Source organism: Mesoplodon mirus (genome assembly GCF_964341445.2).
Source record: "Mesoplodon mirus genome assembly, chromosome: 7".
Classification (NCBI taxonomy): domain Eukaryota; kingdom Metazoa; phylum Chordata; class Mammalia; order Artiodactyla; family Ziphiidae; genus Mesoplodon; species Mesoplodon mirus.
The window spans coordinates 90901361-90915407 of record NC_138983.1 but is presented as its reverse complement, the minus strand read 5'-3'; the positions used below and the strand labels follow the sequence as shown (position 1 = coordinate 90915407).

General features: G+C 41.4%; 1 protein-coding gene across 1 annotated transcript in view; it reads right to left on the bottom strand.

The window, feature by feature from the left end:
• Window positions 1-1749, bottom strand: part of LOC309807644 (BCL-6 corepressor-like) — a 42297-nt gene extending 40548 nt beyond the window's left edge. Inside the window, 1 exon segment of the mRNA XM_082627475.1 lies at window positions 1411-1749. The gene's annotated coding sequence lies outside the window, so the exon portion shown is untranslated.
• Window positions 1750-14047: the final 12298 nt, after the last annotated feature.

Below are 14047 nucleotides of genomic sequence, written 5' to 3'. Positions count from 1 at the left end.
AATTAAGCCTCGCCCCGGCTTCGGCCTACACGCGGCCAGGCTCAGCCGTCTCAGGGACCCGGGGACGTGCCCACTCAAGAGTGCAGGCGGCGGGAAGCCCGCCGGGACCACGCGTGCCTCGAGCCGCCCTACTCCGCACACGGCGCCCCGGGGCTTGCTTGGTAAACAGCAGGAGCACGTCGCCGCCGCCCCGAGCCCCCTAGTTGGCGGAGGCTCTGCAGCGCAGCCGCCCGCCTGCTCCGAGCGCGGGCCCCAAGGCGCAGCGGCGCCTCGCCCTCCCCGCCTCGGCCGAGGATCGCGCCCGGGTGCGCAAGTTCCTCTTCGCCCTCAGCCTCTGCGCCGCACGCCCTCCGAGTGGGACCAACTTCCTCCGGCCGCAGACTCGCACACGCCCTACAGGGCTTTCCTCCACGCTACCCAGAGGAGGACCCAGGTCTCGCCCCCCCGCCCGCCGCCGCCCCCGCCCCCGCACGATCTACCCCCACCCCTGGGGTCTCACAACTTAAAACCAACCCCACGACGTCGCGGGGAAGGTGGGGGTGGACCAGGGTGGCAGATTACAATTTTAAAAGAACATTTACAAAACAAAGCGTCTGACCTGACTGGCTGGCGGGCGGGCGGAGTCGGAACCCCTCGCTCTGCTCCATTTCCTAGTATTTTTGTTTTAATCCACGTGATTCACGCTTTGGAGCAAGCCAAAAAAAGCCAAAAAAAAACCCCCAAAACCGGGACTCCCCTCCCGAGTCGCGCGGCAGCGGCGGCAGGTCGAGCTCGGCTCGGCCCGGGGCGCCCGCCACACACACCCTCGCGCACGCACACGCCGTCGTTCCACGAGCAAGAACGAGCTGCCCCCGGAGAGGCGAGACGAGGCAGCGGCGGCTGGGGGTTTTTACAGTTCTTTCCCGAGTCGAAAAAGAAAGCAGACGGGAACCCGCCGCCCTCCCTTTCCTGCTAGCGAGCTAACGCCGAGCCGAGCTTCCCAACTTCCAGACCAGCTCACCCCCCCCGCCCCCCCACGCCCCACGTCGCGGCACTCAGCGACGACCGCGCTCCCGCGCACACAGGCACACACTGCCTGCAAACTTCCACTCCGCGAACTCCCTGCTCTCCTCCCAGCCCCGAGGGGGGCGGCAGCCCCCCCCCCCGCCGCGCCCCTCCCTCCCCGAAGCCCACGCCGGGCCGCTTAGGTTGGCTGCATTTTTAATAACTTACAGCTAGGAAATAAAAACGAAAGCGAGCAAAGCAGCCAAAGTGAAGCGCGAGGCACAAGCTTCGAGGGGTACGCGAGAGAGTCAGAGGAGCCACCCGCCGCTAGTCTGGGCCCCGAGGGAGGGGGCCGACTGCAGCCCGCCGCACGCACGCCCGCCAGCCCGCGCGGCCTACGCGGGGAAAGGTGTTCCGGGCACTGACCTGAAATCCCCAGCCGGGGAGTAAGCGGGGAGCCTGCGATCCGGCGCTTTGAAGTTTTCCCTGGAGCAGAGTCGAGGCGGCGAGGAGGAGCGACGGGAGGTGGGGTGGGTGGGGAGAGGTGTGCGGGGTTGGAGGAAAGTGGGGTGGCGACGTTGGCGATGGGAGAAGGGGCCGGGCTGGGCCGGGGAAGCGCGGCGAACTGCAAAGTTTGCCGTCCCCCGCTGCCCGCAACCCGCTCGCGGCGCCGCGCCCGCTCGCCTCCCCCGCCGTCTGCTGCCAGCCGGCTGCCCTCGGGGTCGGCCCCGCCGAGGGGTGGGCTCTGGGCCGGGTGGGGGCGGGGGCGGGGCGGGGCGGGGCGGGGCAGGGCGGGGCGGGCTCAAAGCTTCCTGGCAGGTGGCGACAGCCCCGCGCGATCCTCCGGGCTTCGGCGGCTGGGCCGGGCTCGGCCGGGCTCGGCCGGGCTCAGCAGCTGTCGCGTCGCCGCTGCTGCCGCCCGCGCTCGGGCAGGAGCCCCAGCGCCATGCTGACGATTAGCCGCGAGCGCCAGCTCGGGCTGGGTGTGTGAACGTGTGTGTGTGAGTGTGTTGGCCAAGTCTTCCCTGCGCGGCGACAGCGCGGCTGGGGCTCCCCGCCCGGCAGCTCGCGGGCTCCCCCTCCGCCGCCGCTGCCGCCTCGCTCCCGCTCTCGGTCGCGGTCTGGGCTCCGGCGCGTCTTCCCCGCTGCCGCCGAGCTCGGTTCGCGTTCAGCAAGGAGCGTAGCTCCGCCTCACCTCGCCGCTGGGAGCCCAGGCTCCGTCTGACGCCGCGCGCCGCGATCCCAACGCGTCCCCCCTCCCTGGTTCCCTCCTCTTCCTCCTCCCCCTCCCTCCGCCCTCTAGCTCGCCCTCCCTCCCAGCAGCCGCCTCCCCTCCCCCCGCAGGCGCAGCGCTCGGGCGACAGCCGCCTGCCCGACGCCTCCTCCAGCTCTCGCAAGTTTGAGCTCCCCCAGCCTCCGCTCACCCTCCGCTCACCCTCCGTTGCAGCGCCTGGGCGGTGGGGTGTCGGAGGGGTGATTCCCCAAGAAAGGTTTGCCCGAGTTTCCCCAGCCGTCATCGATTCCCGGCGCGTTTCGCCTAGCTGGGTCCGAACCCCAGACCACTTGGGTGGCGTCCCCCTCGCCCCATGTCCTCCCCTCCCCCGCTTGGACCGAGTTGGCTGCGCACACCCCGCCCGGGCGCGCGTCCTGGGCGAGTGAGAGACCGACTTGGGCGGCGGCGGCGGCGCGGGCGGCCCGTTGATCCTGAGCCGAGGGGATGGGGGGCGGCGGGGGCGGCTCTCCCAGCCGCGCGCCGAGACCCGGAGAGTTACAGAGCAGGCGTACATTGGAGAGAGCTTTCCTATATAGGAGAGCCAAGAATTTCTTACTTCTTGAGGGGGGAGCATGAAGGTAGGGGACCCTATAATGAGAATCCTAGGATTGCTTCTAGATTTCTAACTTGGATAAATGACAGGACGGTACTCTTTGGTGGATACTAAAGGAACAGTAACAGCAGCAAAAGTCTAAGAATGGAACTTTAACATATCACAATGCCACCTTTAAAGTAAATTTGGCATTCTCCTCCTTTTTGAATAAAAGAAAATGCATTAATTCAAGACATACACATTCACACACCTGCTAATATCTGCTCTTCTGCAATCATGTGTTTTCTGTATAGTGTCTAAATATCTATTCCAGTTGAAGTAGTGCTTGAACACTTCAATATGCCTCTTTCCATCCAAAAAGAAAAACTGTCTATGACTGTTTCAACGTATTTTAAATATATGTATAATCATTGCCAACTTATCTGCTTTGCAGATTCTCGTTTCCTATACAATATTTAATATCTCCCTTTATTGAAAATGTCATTGCTCAGTATTATGATTGTTTTTCATTTTGATTATATGTCTGAATGTTAGAATTATTGATGAATCTCTTTATTAATGGAATAATCTCAGCACAATGTTAAATACACTTCTTCTCTACCATTATTATATGTTATTTTAACGATTTTCCATACAGTTACTTTAAATGGGATTTTCAGAGTTTTCAGGCTTTTTGAAGTCAGTGGGATAGGCTCCAGTGAGTAAAAGAAATGCTGAAGAAAACAATATGAATTAAACAAATTTAAGTAGTTAAGAAAGCACTAATCTAGTCATTGAGAAATATATACTAAGATTTACATAGTATGTATATATAAATCAATAGTTTCAAAATGAGATAATCTACTGAACAAAATATCTTAAAATGTGAATGAAAAGATGTTGTAAAATCGCTATATGATTAAAGTACAAAAATTTTTATAAGCTTGGAATATCAGTAATAAGTGCATTTTTGTCTGGGAGACAAGTTGTTATCTGGGAAACCTCAAGACATTTTGTAGATTATCGAAATCACTTTACTATCAATCTTGAGCATTTCTCCTATCAACTCTATCATTAGTATTGGAAATTAGCATGATGACTCTATTTCACCATCAGGAACATTGAAGAAACTATTTAAAGTGCTAAACATTGGTTTTAACAAATAAAAAACAATTCATCTGAAGAAGATGTTACAATGAACTGAGGAATTAAAAGATCTCAAAGTAGAGAAATTTCACTGACTGCAGTATAAACAACTTGAGGGTAGAGAGTGTCTGTTTTTCCTGTTTGCCCTCCAAATTTGGGAACGGTGTTATATGCACGGTGCAGGGTAATAAGCAAATATTTAACAAATGAAAAGTACTGAATTCATTACCTTGTGGTACAAATTAGGATTTCTTTTGTACTGTAACTAGAAGATTTTAACTTCAGCATTATGAATTATTAATGTCTTTATCTGATTCCCAGTTCTGTGTCAACCAAACTTATTTGAGTGTTAATTAGAGGACTTCATGTTTATCCTATCTTCTAGGATTTCACTTTTGCATATCTGTTAATTCATAATTTTGACATTTTTATAGCACAACCAAAGACTATAAAAACACAGAGCAAGCACTTGCCAAAGAACTCTAAATAAAACAGGTCTCAGATATGAAATTAGAGCCAAGCTTGGTTATACTTCTAAGTGCTTCATCTAAAGAGAAGCGTGCAACACTGCTGCATGAATTAATCATCTAGGGTGACTTTTAAACCCATCAACAGCTGGCCCCTCTATCATATCTGATTTTATTCAATAGTCTAAGTGATAATAATTTTTTGATCAAGAACTTTATTTTACTGGTTGTAAAGGTGCGCGCATGCACGTGCACACAATCCCCAGTGCTTTTAAAAATTGTGGGACAGAATTAATCATAACTATTGAGTTTAAATGTCATTTATCAACTTATTAAAGTGCAAGCATGCAGGGAAAATAAGCTAAAGACAAGACTTTCGTTTTTCAATTTATTTTTAAAAAGTCTCGTAGAAATCTTTATGAAATTAACACAAAATGGTGGTACCAAAAATCTTTTTGCTTTGTTTATTCCCTAGTCTGTGGCAATGTAAACAGTGGAAGTTAACCCGGAATTTAAGGAAAGCTATATTGTATTAAGTTTAGCCAAAATTCTCTAACTTGCCATCATATTTTTTCAAATAAATAAAATTTCTATTCTCTTCCTTCTCTCCTCATCTCCCTTAAGGTATGTCAACTCTAACCCCGACCCCCCCCATACACACACCTTGTTGCCTCTGACATTATCTCCTCTACTAGACGCGCTTTTATACTTATTGCCACACAATAGTTCAAAATAAAATGTGATAAATGCAGGCAAAGGTGTTTCAAGAAAGAAGGTAAATGTCCTTACACATTTTCAACATAGAAACAGAATTCTTCAAAAATGAGTTACAAAACAGCAAAATTTTAAAAAAATAGTTATAGATAAAGTTTGCAGATAATGTTGTCATCCCTCTTAAAAGAAGAGGGATAAGGCGCAGAAGAAATGTAGTGTTGAGGACAATGAAAATCAGCAGTTATTGCAATCTATTTATGCTGCATTCAATGGATTCAGAAGACAGAGGCTTGGGTGCTGTCGTTACTGCTTGTTTGCCATTTGATGGTGGGCAAAATATTTAATTTCATTGGGTTTCTCTTTCTATGCCTCTAAAATGTGGATTCCCAGGCCAGGAAAATATTTCATATCTTTTCTAGGTCTAAAAGTCACAGACCTTAGTGTACCCTTTATAAAGGCCACATTTTCACAAAAGATAGCATTCTTGTAAAACACCTTTATAGAAAGAAAAAGCTATATTTAGAAAGTCCACTCAGTGTCCAGGGTTTTCTGAAGTCGTACTGCTGTTTATAACCAGGTGTAGGCCAGTAGGACAACACATTTGCTTTAATAACTGTCCAGATTTCTTGGAGTTAAAGATAAGTTTTTCATTATTCTAAGTGTTGACCTAAGAAATTATTGAAAATAAGAATTGTTCTAATTTACTTCTTGAATTGCCCAGTTCTTACATGGCCTGACATGAAAGGTGATTTACAAGATTGCATTTAAGTTTGGACATATAGCCTTCATCCTGCTGTTTCATCACAGACGTCTTACAGGATAAACACGTGCAACCATTTTGAGTTTCTGAATGGGAGTGCTCCTTATAGTATTTTCCCCTTATAAATTTCTTGCCAACTTACTCCAATTTGAATGCAGGTAGAAATTTATAAATTTCTCCAAGAACTTATTTTTATTTTTATGAATCTTACTGATTTTGTGTTAATACCGAGGACTTTATCAAATTCATAGACATTTGATAGAATAAAAAGCAAAAGCATAATTAGGAAAAATCCAAAAACCTCAAATAGAAAATAAGATGCTATGTTGTTAGTAACAGAAATGAGCACAAATAGACTGAAAAACTGACCACCATTGTAAACTGAGCTTTTAACTATGGGAGTCGCCAGGAAAAGGAGGGTTACCTGACTCAGGGGTCTTCTCCTTTGTTTGACTTCTTTTAACAATCTCGAAAATTAAAGAAAGGTTGAAATGACAATAAAAATAATTTATTTCCCAAACCATTTGAGAGTAGTTGCCAACACAATGCAATGTCTCCCCCAAATCCTCTAGTATTTCCTACAAACATATATCCAAATATAATCATGAAAATCAGGAAATTAACACTGACACATGACTACAGAGCTACTAATCCTCAGACCCCTTTCAAGTTTTGTCAATTATCCCAATCATGTCCTTCATAATGAAAGGATCAGCCCAGTGTCGCATGTTGCATTTAGTTGTCCTGTCTCTTTAGTTTTTTAATCTGGAAAATTTTCTCAGGCTTCCCTTGAATTTCATAAACTAGAAAATTTTAAAGAATATGGATCAGCTATTTTGTAGGATTTAGCTGTTTGTATTTGTCTCATGATCATTCAGGATATGTGTAGTTGGCAGGAATAACACAGTGGTGAAGCTCTGTTCTTCTCACTGCTTCCTATCAAACAATTTCGGCAAACTTTTAACTTGTAACCTCACTGGAATATTATTTTACTCATTTGATTAAGGTGTATATCACCCAGTCTTCTCCATTGTAAAGTTATTTTTTTCTCCTTCATTATTAATAATTTTTGTGGTAAGGCACTTTGTAATTATGTAAATATCCTGTTCCTCATCAAACATAATTTATTCAATTTAATTATTTAAATCAGTATGAACTCATAGACTCCTATTTTATTCAATTGACTATAATACGTTTCTACCATTATTTATTTTGAGGCTTAGATTGTTCAAGATTTGTCCAGTGGAAACCCCTTCAGTTTGGCTTCTATATCCTTTGATGTTTCCCAATTATTCTTTGATATCTCCCTTCTTCTTTTTTTTAACATCTTTATTGGAGTATAATTGCTTTACAATGGTGTGTTAGTTTCTGCTTTATAACAAAGTGAATCAGCTATACATATACATACATCCCCATATCCCCTCCCTCTTGCGTCTCCCTCCCTCCCACCCTCCTTAACCCAACCCTCTAGGTGGTCACAAAGCACCGAGCTGATCTCCCTGTGCTATGCGGCTGCTTCCCACTAGCTATCTATTTTACGTTCGGTAGCGTATATATGTCCATGCCGCTCTCTCACTTTGTCACAGCTTATCCTTCCCCCTCCCCATATCCTCAAGTCCATTCTCTAGTAGGTCTGTGCCTTTATTCCTGTCTTACCCCTAGGTTCTTCATGACATTTTTTTTTTAGATTCCATATATATGTGTTAGCATACGGTATTTGTCTTTCTCTTTCTTACTTCACTCTGTATGACAGACTCTAGGTCCATCCACCTCACTACAAATAACTCAATTTCGTTTCTTTTTATGGCTGATCCCTTACTTCTTGAAACCATAGTATGTTCTAGGGTCATCTTATATTTTCCCTGTAGTGGTTCTAGAATCAGCCATTTCTCCAAAGACCTTTAGTTCCTTCAGTTGGAGAGCTGTATTTAGAAACCAAGATCTGGACACTAGGTGTATTCATTGCTCTTGGGAAGCAGTGGTCCCAGGTACTCTCAATAGGCAGAGCTAGGGGATTTATGTACATATATACATACACACATATGAAAACACATATTCATAACCATTTACACATATTCACAAACACATTCATAAACATATGCATACATATAGTCTATGTTTATTTCTATAATGTCTCTATATTGAAAATCATGTGTTCACATTAACATCCTCCATTCCCTTTCAACACCCTTTCATTCTAGTTTTTGCCCTTTTCATATTTTAACTCCCTCCACAGATATTAAAATAATACTGATTACCATATTCTTAATATCCTTAATTATTTGATCAATCTTCCTGTATTTAAGTAAATTCTTGTAGCTGCCACTTTCCCATCCACACATTTTCTCCACCTGGCACGGGTTATGACAATCTGTACAGAGTGGTTGCCAAGGCCACTTCCTCATGTGGATGCCCTTTCACACGAATCAGATTTCAGCAGTCAACTCCAGGCTCCCTTATGCAGACATCCTCTCCCCTTTCTCAGACTCTGAGACCCAATGCCAAGTCATGTGGTTCCTTGAATGCCCACCTCCCCCATGCTGACAAAGGGTTATTTTACCTCACTTAATGGACTAATTTGTTCAAGAAGGGAAGGGATCACAACACTATAAAGCAGTTATACTCCAATAAAGATATAAAAAAAAAGAAGGGAAGGGACAAGGAAGGGGATGAAGAAAGGGAGGTGGACAGGGATGAACAGGCATCTTTTCTTTCTAAACAATATTTGAAGTCCTTCATTTAGAAGTTGCAAAGACATTATGAAGTATCAGCTGAAGAACTGAAACGACGACATATATTTACACATCTGTATCCCTACATCTATGACACACAATGTACACCTAATTTTATAGCAACCAAAATATAATTTAACAAAACTTATGATGCTTAGCCATACACTTTAATACTCAGCAACTTAAAAAAGTATGCAGTGCCATTTGGCTGTTAACTATCATCCATTTATATGAATGGATTTGTAAAACTCCTAGCCAAGAGTGCTTGGGATAGCGTCTCTACTGGTCCTTACTGGATCCTCTTCTTCTTTTGTCACTCTTTTCAGTCATTTGTTGATTCTCGATTGTATCTCATTGGTGACTTGCATGACCACTGGTAATCATATCTGGGCAAATACCCCAGCTTGGTGTCTCTCAAAGGGCTGACTGAAAACCATCTGCAACAGAATCAACTGTGGTACTAGATAAAATTCAGGTCCACAGGCCCTGTTCTGATTTCCTGCTCAGAAGCTCTTTAGAGAGTAATGAGTATTTGGAAAATACCTTAGCTAATTCTCACACATTAACACTGAAACCATGGTGTAGTTTGCATGTCTACAATTCCTCAAAGTTCACGGTTTAAAACACATAGGTCTCACCAACTACAGTTCTTTTATTTTAGTTTCATCAATTCACATTTGTTATTTAACCAACTTGGAAATTGCCAGATGTGTGAATAGCCGCCAAAGTAAAATGTATCCATCTTCTGCAAAAATGTCTTCTACCAAATGTCTCTACAAAATGAAATGTAAATACCTTCTAAGATCTTGCTTGGAGGAATCTTACAGATTTTTAAAATCTTCCAGGTTTTAGGGAATAGCAAGTGCAAAGGCCCTGATGTTGGGAAAGCCACTGCAGAAAGAAAATCTGGATGTGTGTGTGAGAGAATAGTAGTAGTAAACGAGCTTGGAGAGTAGGGCAGAAGAAATACTGAATAAAGCATGTGGGACAGGTAAAAAGTTTAATTTTTATTCTAAAGTGATGGGAACAGGTTTTGGGAAATAATGTAATATGATCCATGTTTTTTTGTGTGATTATTCTGGCTATTGTATTGGTTATAGACTATAAGGATTGGGGCAAGAGGGGAGGAAGGAAGGAAGAGGCTGCCTATCGCATTAGATGAGGCAAGCAATGATGGCTTGGAGTAAGTAAAGACGGCAAGAGTGAGGTGAGAGGTAGGTGGATTCAGGATGTATTTTCAAGTTAGACTGGCAAGAATTTCTGATGGACTGGACATAGGAATTGTGGGAAAGTGAGAGTTTAAGGATGAATCTAACATTTTTGGCCTGAGCAACTGGATGAGTTATGGAGCCAGGGAAAACTGGAGTGCAATGGATGGATCAAAGCAAAATATTTAGTTTTATTTGCTAAGTTTGAAATGTCTATTATGCATAGATTGGAGATATTTAGTGGGAAATTGGAATTAGGAGTCTGGAGGTTAGGTGAGTGCTTAGGGCTAGAAGTATGAATTGGGGAGTCATAAGTCATCTTCCCATTAAAGTAATGGGACTAGATTAAAACTCATGAGTAGTTAAGGTAGATGGAGAGTGAAGGGGGCCAGGAATGAGCCTTAGGGCATTCTAACAGACATTGAGGGATGGGAGGCATCACCAAGGGAGACTGCCAAGGAATGGTGAGTGAGAGGGGAGAAATCTAGGAGAGGATGGTGTCCTGGTAGCCAATGAAACAAAATATTCATTCTGGAAATTATGAGGTTCATTTCCCAAAGTTTCTTGAATTGATGATCATTTGAAACTTGGTATTTTAAAAAGAGCTTTAGCAAACAGGAAAGAGAATAATTTTCTATCATGAGTGATTGATTGCAGTAGCATGGGGAATGGAAAAGTTGTGAAAAGGGAATCAAGAATCTATGTAAAAGACAATTTTAAACAAAAGTATTCATTTAAAAACAAGTACACAATATTTAGACATTATATTTTGTCTTTGTGTCAACAGCAGCTACAGCATGCTGTAAGTGAAAGATGAAGGATTACAGTTTAATATCAAATCAGGGAAAAAGGTGAAATAGTTGAATTCTTTGTAGATTTTTAATAATTTCAAACCTCTATTGGTTTTGAATAACGTCATATTTCAAACATAATTTTCTAAATAATCATAACAATTTTAGAATCAGAATAAACCTTATATAACCTTATATAAAACTTATTTAAATGCACATATAGTTCATTTTTATGGGTAAAACTAGGACTCTGGTCTTCTGATTACCAGTACTATTTCTTATTGCAACACACTGATTAAATGTATAGATGATTGAAAAAAAGAGCATACCAGTGATCTCTTAAATGTTTTACAAAATATTAAGTAATTAAAATTCGGGGAAATAAAGCTCATGAGGATTAAATTACAGGAAGAGTTTATAAGAGGGCAAACAAGTAGGAGATGTATTTCCACACAGATAAATATGAGGTTTTAGTAGAAAATGACCAGAACTGCATTTATAAGGTCACGATACTAGCTAAATGAAATAAAGACAACCATCATGTGAATAACATATAATTTGGAAGGTGAATTTTGAATATGGAGACTGATACAGATTAACATCTGATTATAATAAAAATCAGATAGGCAGGGTAACAAGGTCTTCTTCATCCAATCACAGCTTATCAGGAATAAGGTAACCTCTTGATACTTTAGTATGTGCCATTTTAGGACAATGAACTTGCTACAAAGTGAACACATGACATAAGAAATAGTTTAGAAACATAAATATGATTCAAGAAATTCATGGATGGTGAAAGCTATGTTGGATTATTTCAAAAAGTTAGGGATGACTAGGTTAAGTAACTTCTCTTTTTAATAACAGAATAACTGTCACATGAAAGATCTCACTATGCCATTGACAAAGATAAAATCCCAGGACGCCATGGCTTCACAGTCTAATAGTCTAGAGATACAATGTCCAGTATAGTGTCCATTAGTCACAAGTGGCTATTAAATACTTGAAATGTGGGCAAGTTTGACTTAGGAACTGAAATTTTAATTTTATTGAACTTACATTTAAAAATTTAAAAACACATGTGACTAATGGCTGTGGTTTTTGACAGCACTAAGAACATTTCCATTATCATGGAAAGTTCTATTGACCAGAGCTGACCCATAACCTTTTTATTTAATTTTACATTTATTCCTCTTTGCTAAGAAAATCCTCTCTTACTAAAAAACAATATTAGCAAGATGGCTAGATATAAGCTCAAGATGCAAAAATCTATTGGATTTCTATAATCTAGCAACAAAGAGAGAGCTTAAAAATTATTTAAAATGGAAAAAAAAAAACTACCTAGGAATAAATCTAAATAAAAATGTGCAAGACATTTATGGAGAAAATAAAATCTTATTGAAAGACATTAAAGAAGTCTTAAATAAACGGAGAGGTACATCTTGTTTATGGATAGAAAAGACTCATCATAATGGTGTAAGTTTCCCCCAACTTAATTTAAATAGTCAATACAATTACAATAAAAATATTTAATAGAGGTTTTACAGGAGTGCCAATTCTGAAATTTATGTGAATGGTCAAGAACAGCTCAGACACACCTAAAAAATCCATTCATTCCAAAATGGTCCTGGAAAACTTAATTATTCATAAGAAAACAAAGAAATTGGATAATACAGACAAGTCGATTGTAAGTGCATTAATGGCTTGAATATAAAACAAAGATACACTAGAACTTTCAAAAGAAAATATACTATATCTGGGTAGCATTAAACTAGGGAAGGACATTTTAAGTCGAACAAAAAGACTAAGCTAAAAGATAAATTTGATTTCATTAAAATTGAGAGCCGCTATTTATCAAAAGACAACATTAAAAAGTTAGAAGGTATGAAATAACTTATTTGTGTAATATATAGCTGACCAAAGATTATTTGCTGTATTTAAAAAACAATACAAATAAGTAAGAAAAAGATAAACAGTAGAAAAATGGACAAAAGATATTCTCTGGACTTCACAGAATAGGAAACATAGGCCACTATTAAACAAATGAAAGGATTCTCAGCCTATCAGTAATTAGGGAAATACAAATTAAAATTGTTATGGACTGAATTGTGTTCCCTAAAATTCGTATGTTGATGCCCCATCTCCCAATGTGGCTGTTTGGAGACAGGGACTTTAAAAACATAATTATGGTTAAATGAGGTCATAATGGTGGGGCCCTAACTGATATGACTGGTGTCCTTGTAAGAAGAGAAAGAGATAAGAGGGATGTATACACACAGAGAAAAAGCCATGTGAGGACATAGCAAGAAAGCAGTGGTCATCTGCAAGTCAAGGAAAGAGGCCTCAGGAGGACCCAAAACTGCCAACATCTTGAGCCTGGACTTCCAGCCTCCAGAACTGTGAGAAGATAAATCTCTTGTTTTTTAAGCCACTGAATCTGAGGTATTTTGCTAGGACAACCTGAGCAGACTAATACAAGGAACAAAAGACTAGAATGGCCATTCTAACTGGTGAAGCTATAGAGCAAAAGGGCTGAAAATTGATGCCATAACTTTGGAAAACATTTTGACATGAATTTTTAAAGCTGAATATTTGAATTCCCTACAACTCAGCAATTCTACTCTTAGTATGTCTACTCTTTTACTTATGTTAAATCTTGCACATGTGTACCACGAAACATTAAAATAAATGTTCATGGAAGTACTGTCCGTAATAGGCCCCAAACAACCCAAATATCATTAATAGAATAATAAACACATTTTCTTGTATTTATACAATAAAATATTATACAGTAGTACAAATGAATGAACACTAGTTAAAGTGGATGAACCTTAGAAACATAATGTTGAGTAAAAAAAGCAAGCACAGAAGACTAAAGTATGATATCAATTTTATAAATCTCAATAATAAGCAAAATCAGATAAAAATTATGTGGATGTTGAACATAAAGCCAAGATCAGAGTGATTTCTTTGGTGAAAGCAGGAAGGTGGGATCAGGGTAGAGAACAGAGAGAAGACTCAGCAGTTTTGATTCTACTTCTTAGTTTTGGTGGTGTGTTTGCAGGAGTTTTTATTATTTCTCATAACTTACATACAATTAAATATATTCTTCTGTATATTATCTAATAATATTTAAAAAATCAAAATCCATTATATACCAAAGATAACCCCTAGACATTAATTATAGAGAGTCCACTTTGAAACAACATACATAGTTACTCATAAATCTTCTGTAGTTGAAAGCTTTTAGCTATGAAATTCTTCCCCCTTCATATGAGGACTTTATGTTCCATAATGAAGGAAAACTGTTCCTACTTTGGGACAATTTGCCTTCTTTATTTAAGTGATACTAGTCCTTTGGCTGCCTAGAAATTTTAAAAACAACTGATAACTACATCTACTGCCTGAAAGAGAATAAAGGAAAAGGAGCACAGGAGGCAATC